This window comes from Pinus tabuliformis, chromosome 6 (assembly GCF_031772625.1).
Source record: "Pinus tabuliformis cultivar Carrire ecotype Pingquan chromosome 6, CPIR1, whole genome shotgun sequence".
Taxonomy (NCBI): domain Eukaryota; kingdom Viridiplantae; phylum Streptophyta; class Pinopsida; order Pinales; family Pinaceae; genus Pinus; species Pinus tabuliformis.
In genome coordinates this window covers 667765675-667774972 of record NC_142292.1, presented here as the reverse complement: position 1 = coordinate 667774972, position 9298 = coordinate 667765675, and positions in this window count along the sequence as shown.

Here is a 9298-nt window from a genome sequence, read left to right as displayed (position 1 = left end):
AATTTTTAAAAGAGTATTGCATTAATTTAAACTTCCTCCAGGAGTGGCAAGAGCTCACCATCGCCTGGAAGCATGTTTTGTAAACATCACAGGATAGAGGTAGCATGTTTGATTTAGATCTAGGTGTGGGGATTTTATTTTGAAAGCATTTGTTAATTAGATCTCATAATTTCGATTATGTACTTAAGGCAGTAATTTGTTTTTCTTGAAATTAAATAGACATATCATCTTCAACTCTTTGTATGTTAATGAATGGTGTTCATCAATGATTTTATTGCATGAATAACCCTTTGTTACAGGTTTACGATTGGAATACTCAAAGGTGCTTCTCAATTGGATAAACAAGAAATTGATAACTCTACTTATGTTAAATATGAATTGAAATCGATTCCGTACCTAATTGGTTCACTATAATTTCTTGTAACATTGTCTTTTGGCAATCATGTATTTGAAAGCAATGCAATGAGACCATTAAATAACTGTTTGGAGTCGTAGTTTAGTTTTGAGATGCATTATAATTGTAATTAGTTATTGATAGAATTGTTGGTTAATGCGCTTATATTTGAATGATTTCTTGAGTTTGATTAATGTCCTTTAGATCTGAAAGCATGTCAATTAGAATCTTGGTTTACTTAGTTTCCTTTGAAGCAATTGTAGAGTGATGATAGAGGTTAGTTTGAAAGCTTATTGATTTGTGTGATCCCGGGAATTAGATCAGTTGCAATCTTGTTTGCATTATTGCCTTAGTTTAACATCGTTTGAGTGAAAGTGAATTCTATTGGATTGAGATTTCGCATAAGTTTGATGTTATTTTGAGTTAGTCTCGATTGATTTAAGATTCTTGCACTTAGATTAACTACATCTTAGTGTTTGATTTAAGATTTCCATTACTTATAAGATTGAAATCGTTCAAATGATAATTTGTTTTGTTTGATTTCAGATCTCTAAAGTTTATTGTTTGAATTGCAGTTACGTTTTTCTTGCATTTGAGATTAAATTTAATTGATTTACTTTACTTAGATTGAGATTAAAATTGTTTACCTGCATTATGTACTTAATTCAGAAATAGGAATTTGATGTTAATTTAGGTTAGATGCTCTGATCCTGTGTTACTTGCACTTGCGCCTCTAAGTCTTACAACGCCAGATTGATAAATTAATGTTGGAACTATAACACATAGAATTTCCCCAACATTTTTGGCGTCGTTGCCGGGGAGGTGTTAAAATGATTAGAGCGTAGTTTCTTTCACAAGTTTTCAGTGTGATCTTATTTGCAGGGAAACTAGAGGGTGGAGATGACGATAAGATGTGAGTGAAGAGCCACGCATCCTCTTTGGTTTGGGGTCACTCCAAAGTCTGGTTGTCCAAGTAAGCGAGGATTTCAATTTTGGTAAGTTTTATTGCAATTAGCAGTTTTTAATTCATTTAGATTAAAATTTCAAGCTCTTTAAAGACAAAATATTTTTGGGGTGTTGTAAGAATCCCTTTGTACTAATTCATGTTGCAAGATAGGGATCATCAATCAATAGGAGAAATTCAAGAATGATTGAGAGCTTGAATAATGTCCCTCGAAGTACTTTCTCAAATCCTAGCAATAGTTGGGATATCTGCCTCTCAGGAAGAGTTCATCCTGACCACATTCAAGAAATAATCTTTCTCCACAACCAGAAAAAGATTTGGAAGTCTCTCCTGATTCCTCCCGCCTATCTACCAAGGAGATCAATAAATTATATACCAAATCCGAAGGGGAGCATCCTGTTGAACCTGAGATCGAGGAATTTTCACCATGCACATGAGCAAGCCTTGTATGCATTCGGGATACCAATTATCCAAGTTTGCCTGACATGACCGAGAAGGACTTTCAGAGTGGTCCAAATGAAGAAATGGGTCAATACCATTAGGATTACAATGAGCATCAGTTCCAGATCACAATCCAGTCAAAGTACCACTCTCATCTTCAAGTACTCTTTGTATCACAACTTTCAAAGCTGCTGATTTTTCATGCTCATGTATATTCTAAATTTTATATGTTAAATCTGAGCATGAATTTTGTTTTTTTTTTTTCACATTCACTTAGATATAATTGAATATGGGATGTAATATATTTATAATTAATTTTTTGATTTTCATATAATTTTTTTTCATATTTATGTGAAAAAAATTTGTGTTATTTTTTACTTTAGTTTAATAATTTATAAATATATTAGGTTGGTTAATAGAATTTTTAGTTTAGTTATAGTTTTAGTATTGGTAAGCAAATGTTTTTAGTTGAGTTGTTTATAATTCAATCTAAGTGGATGGTTTTTTTTTTATTACTATCAAAAAATGTATAGATTTGTTATCTATCACCAAGGAGGCTCAGGGCTAAGTCAAAGGGACCACCCTAGCCTAATGGAATTGCCAATAAGCATATTAGGTAAGTGTGTTCATTATTTGACCTAACCCAATGGGTTATCTTTGCTTGATATGTTATTAGAAGGATTATGAACCTAGTGGAACAATGTCCCCTCTTTTTATTTTGAAAACTTTAAGGACCTAAACTTACCATGAAGTATAAGAACTTTGGTGAAATTTATTAATTCTTAAAAAGCCAATTATTAAAATTTTAGCGATATTTTGTAAAATTATTCAAATTTATAAGGATCTTATCTAGTTTTTACAAAACTAGCATAGATCCATCTTAACACCAAATCCACCAAGTGTCGACAAGGGTCAAATCTCTCAAGATTCAAACTTGTGTTTGTGTGTAAAATTCGAAGAAAAGTTTGCACCTCGAGAAATTTGATTCTTCTCAATACTTAATAGATCTAGAGTTAAGATGAATCTATGTTGGTTTTTAATAATTTCACATCCCTATATATATAGAAATATTCTTATTTTTAATTTTATTTAAACCCTAATAATACATATAGTTACATATATAAAATTTTCTTTGAATGTTTTACAATTTTTTTAATTTATTTTTTTAATGTCATATGCAGAACATTGATTATATATATATATGGAACTTAAAAAAATCTCTTATTGTAATTATGAAGTTTTCATTTACTTATTAATTAAATTTAAATATGAAATTCTAAAATATGATAGCTATAAATACAAATCATTATTTTCATTGTAAACGACTCCTCCCACATTTACCCACTTTTACAAGCTCTCGAGGGTAAACATGATTTGAGTGTCGCTATGATATGACCCAGCGTCCAAGTTCCATTTATGGAAGTGGGGTCGACTAACTGGAAGCAAACTGCCATTTCTCAAAGACTACAAATCACTCAAGACCCTGACAACCACCCTAGGTGATTAATCTCTGAGTTGGAACTCCTTTTCACCAACTTGACTCCACCACTGCACCCATAACACATCATGCATGCAGTTGGGAGGCTACAACCGCACCCATAAGCATGCCTACCAATAGTTTGACCCAAATTCCTCAGTTTTGTGTCAACGATTACGAGGTCTATGCCACTTTTTCAGGCTAGCCTCCAGACCACTTCTCATAACTACCTATAACTTTCTAAAATCATAACTAAGATGATAACATTCTTGAACAATCAATACTTGAACAAGATCTTGACCAAAACATACCTATTTCATAATAGACATTTCATCAAACATATGGTAGACATAGAAGCTATAGTTCATGAATGCATATCTGATCACAAACTTCTGAACTTTATCTAAGAATCACGAAGAAGGCTCTATTCCCTCTCAAGCTAGATGAAACAACACTTGTTAGCCCATGCATTCATCAATCATTCAATAACTTATCAAATCATGAATAAGAGCCAGAGTTAGAGCACATCATAGAACCATGCATCTAACAAGCATATAACTAGAATAGAAACCATGACAAATCATCCATAAGATCGCATCATAACCAGTACATATGCACATTAATCACAAAAGAGAAAATAACACATTATAACATATAAAAATGCTAACTAGGTCAAGGAATCCCACGTACCACCTGACCATAGATTGGGCTAAACCAATTCTTTCTTTCAGCCAATGACCCCTGTGCCATATTCTAGGCATGAATGTGGGATCTCATGGGATAAACCAAGACATAACTAAACATCGACTCCATAGGTTAAACCACCCCCACAATCAAGCTATTGTTATTTCACCTAAACCAATCCCGAGATCACAAAACCAAAACAAGCTTGGATGCCTCAGAAATCCTTCACCATACCAAGAGGAATTTTCTTGTCTCCACTCACCTATCGAGGGCTTCCCGGAGAAACCATCTCCACCCCCAACCCTTGGGATTTTCCTGAGACCACCTCACCTGGATCCAAAATCTTCTGACATTCCAAAGCTCAATCAAGTATGAATCCCATCACACCATGGTTATCGAGGATATGGCAAGGCATGGTTGAAACCATTGTCAATCCAGGCAAAACTTATGCCACTGACAAAAAATGAACAAAATAATCAAATGCATGTACCATGCATTCACATCCCAGCAAGGAAATCACACATGCAACCTATTACATGCAAAATCTTCCTATTGTAGTTGTTGATCCAACTTTCTCCGTGCACTCCCTTCCTTTCCTTTATTTTCCCTTTTCTTCCATTTGTTTGCTTGCTTGTCTTTCTCCAAATCCAATTGAATACTAGAGTGCTCCAAGAATTCTCTAAGTGTGCAAGAGTGTAAGAGAGTAAAGTTAAAATTGACAAAATTTGTGAATTGTTTCTCTAACGCCTTTATATCATTGATCTCTATTTTTTTCTTCATTTTCCTTCATTTTTCCTCTAATTTCCCTTGCATGCATATTTGTGTCTTTTCATCTCCCTTTTCTCCTATTTTCCTTATTTCTCATAGTTCAATGCCATTTATTGCCTCTTTGCCTTTGCCAATTTCCGTAGCCATTAATAAACCACAAGTGATGCACACTTTAGTGTTTACCCACCATTCAACTTGGAATGTGTCCCATGAACTTGGTCTTATTATTTTTCCTTTAATATACTTTATTACATCAAACTTTAACCTGGGGTTGTTACATTCATAATTTTTTTTATATCATAAAATGGATTTTCAGTTATAGATTTAAAATCCATTTTATCATATAACGGTCATGACCTAATTGTCATCAAGGCTATAAGCACATGCATGTCCATCGTCTATGCTTGTATGCCTGCTCTATCCTTAACATTAGGGTTTACGTCATTTTGGAAAGGATTTTTCAATGTTGTTTGTCTTGATTTTGAGAGATTTGATGCAGTTTCTTTAGTGTTAGTACACTAGTTATAGATTTAGATTTATATAAAATGGGTCTATTTATTAGCTTAAAACCACTATGACGCATTAGATGCATTCATGTTTGAATCTGAATGAAGCTAGGTTTAGGCCTTTCAAGTGCTAGGGTGTCAACAATAGAGCTCCATCCTTCTTACTAGATGGATGATTATGAATTTCTTCAAAATGCATGCCATGTATATTATTATTATTACTCCCAATTTCCTATTTAAAAGTGGGTCCAAACTTGTTTGATTATTTATAAGGTCATCCTTTAGTCCAAATCATCATGTTGAAAGTTGAGGTCAATTGTTCCTCTTCAAAGTAAATTATAGTTAATGGGTTTGGGGAAGCTACATGAGAGAATGGCTTAGCATGATTTATAAAATCTTTTAAATCACATGAATAGTGACTATGCATAATTGCACTAAATGATTGGCTAGTTTGACAATAGGAATAAACATGATTGAATATATTTGATTTTTTGGAATATTATAAAACGTGTATACATGTAATATTATTTTTTTAACCATATTTTATCGTTAACCTAAAACTAAAAAAAGATCATGATAAAAAATGTAAAATTTATATTAATAAAAAATTATTTGTATATCCACAATAAAAATAAAAACAAAAATATAGATAATATGTAATGATAATTAAATGATGGAAAATATATATTAAAACTTATACATGAAAAATAAAAATAAAAAACAATTTTAAGAAAATCCATCATAATGATCATGTCATATTATGATAATTGTTTAATTGCAAATTCTAGAATATTTGAGAAATATTAATTTCACTTACACTTACTTATTAAATTTCCAAAATATTCCAAAATTATCAATTTTGTGCTCGAACTCAAAGCAAGAACTCAAAGCACAGATGTTTTGAACTTCAAATTTCAAATAGAACTTCTTTCATATTATAGAAACACAGGGAAATTTACATGTGCCTTGAGCTGAGGTTCATGCTCCTTTTTTATAGGATAAGCCCTCGAGGTGTTGCTCAAACTTAGGATTCTCGTGAATCCCCAAAGTGATTTGGCATATCACATAAAATCTTAATGATCTGATACAAAGTGGAGATTCCGACTGGGGGAACCCACGAAAGCAATAATGCATGAATTTACAGAAGTAATCATGTCTATACTAAAAGCTGATACACAGTGGATATTCCAATTTCTTGAAACCCACAAAAGCAAAACTTGGTACAATGATTATTTACACAAAGGAGATTCTTTTAAGGAGAACCCTAGAAAGCCTAAAATGAAGGAAACTAGTTACAATGATTATTAACACAGAGGATATTCTTTTAAGGAGAACCCTCGAAAACCTAAAATAAAATCTCTTTGAAGATTTGGTTACCAACCTTTGGGGATATGGTCAGAGTCATAGTCAGGATCATAATTAGACTCATATTCTTCAATATACCTATAAGGACTTAACTGAGGAAGTTTTTGTAACCATGATGGTTCCCTTCCGAAGCTAGCTAAAAAGGTTGAGAAACACATGAATGGATCTAGTTTATTTGGGGAAATTCTAACTTTGCCAAAATAGTCAATTCTAGTAGTAAAATTATATCATGTAGGAGAAGTACTATCTTGGTTTATCTTAATGTAGGTTCCCTTATATAACAAATCAAATTCAAATATATCATATCTCTCTCCTCCATCTTGCATGTCATTATACAAAATTGAAAGGGAAAACCGGTGGCAGAGTCTGCCTTGATCTTCTTTTCTGGGAACAAATGAAACAAGTAGGAGATTCATCCAACTACTCCAATGACTGAATGGAGACATGATATCTTCAAACTACATGATTATTGAAATTCTTTCATAAGCACAGGCATACTAAAGAATGGCATAATAATCTATCCATCTCAAATTAGGATAAAAAATATATATACTAGTCTATGATATGGATATCTTACTGCACCAAAATAAGCATGGTTATTGTTAATAGGTGCTAATGGAATATCATAGCTAGGATGAGCCCTCGAGGTGTTGCTCAAGCTTAGGATTCTCGTGAATTGCCAAAGTGATTTGGCATATCACATAAAATCTTAATGATCTAATACAAAGTGGAGATTCTGACTGGGGGAACCCACGAAAGAAATAATGCATGTACTAAAAGGTTATATACAGTATATATTCCATCAAAATAATTTATGGAAGTAATCATGTATGTACTAAAAGTTGATACACAGTGGATATTCCAATTTCTTGAAACCCACGAAAGAAAAACTAGGTATAATTATTATTGACACAGAGGAGATTCTTTTAAGGAGAACCCTCGAAAGCCTAAAATAAAGCAAACTAGGTAAAATGATTATTAACACAAAGGAGATTCGTTTAAGGAGAACCCTCAAAATCCTAAAATAAAATCTCTTTGAAGATTTGGTTACCAGCCTTTTGGGCTATGGTCAGAGTCATAGTCAAGATCATAATCAGACTCATATTCTTCAATATACCTATCAAGGCTTAACTCAAGAAGTTGTTCTAACCATGATGGTTCTCTTCTGAAGTTGGTTGAAAAGGATGAGAAACAAATGAATGGATCTAGTTTATTTGTGAGAATTCCAACTTCACCAAAATAGTCAATTCTAGTAGTAAAATTATATCTTGTAGGAGAAGTACTATCTTTGTTTATCTCATTGTAGGTGCCTTTATATAAAAAATAAAATTCAAATTTATCATATCTCTTTGCTCCATCTTGCATGTCATTATACAAAATAGAAAGAGAAAACTGTTGGTAGAGCCTGCCTTGATCTTCTTTTCTGGGAATAAGTGAAACAAGTAGGAGATTCGTCCAACTACTCCAATGACTGAATGGAGACATGATATTTTCACAATACATGATTATTGAAATTCTTTCATAAGCACAGGCATACTAAAGAATGGCATAATAATCTATACATCTCAAATTAGGATAAAAAATATATATCAGTCTGTGATATGGATATCTTACTACACCAAAATAAGCACGATTATTGTTAATAGGTGATAATTGAATATCATAGATGTGTCTTATATATGAAGACCAAAACCACTTCTCAAGAATGATCTTTTGGATTTCCATAGGTAAAGACATAACTTTTTCCAAAATGCCATCCATATAGAATAAATAATGGCAGGAAGAGCATAATGTAACTTGGGATTTATTCTGGGAGGAGGATGAACATTCACGAAATTTAAATTTTTAACTTCATATTCTGTTTGTATGATTGCTCCTTCTCTGGTCATTAAATCTGCAAGATAATTCTCTTTGACGTCTTTATATATGATATCAAAATCATATCCATCTGACCATAAGGCCCAACTTAGAACTCTAGAATTACCTTGTTCTAGCAGTCTTTTGTTTTGTAGTATTCCCTTCATGTGCCTGAGATTTGTCTTAACAATGAAATGGACACTTTTAAGGAATAACCTGAATCTCTTTATACCTTTCTTTATTGCTAGAATTTCTTTATGGGAGGAAGGTAATTCTTTTCAGTGTCTGAGATTGTGCCTAAGGAATATGCACACACTTCTTCCTTTTTTCCATGTTTCTCCAATAAAATGGTTACCCAACAATAATATGAGGCATTTGTTTCAAAAATAAATGGTAAGTCACTGAAGGGAAGAACTAATGGTGGTAATTGTTTGATTTTCTGCTTTATATTCCTGATGGCTTTCGTCATCTGGTCATTCCAACTGCTACCCTTCTTTAATCTTTGTTGCAGAATCTTTGTATCTATGGCTTGCTCCGGGTAAAATTGGCGGATGTAATTTAAACATCTTAAAAATCTTTGTACAGTCTTAACATCTGGAACATTTGATAAATAATTTAAAACATGTGGTTGTAAATTTTTTTTCCTTGAGATGTGATTTAACCCAAATACTCAATCCAAGTTTGTGCAATGGTGAACTTATCTGGGGAGGTATAAAGAACTAGACTATGTTTGAAAACAACTTGGTAAAATAATTCCACATGTTTTTTATGTTCACTAATATCTTTGCTAAAAACTAACAAATCATCTATATAGACAATAATAAAAGAATAGTCTTAGAAAG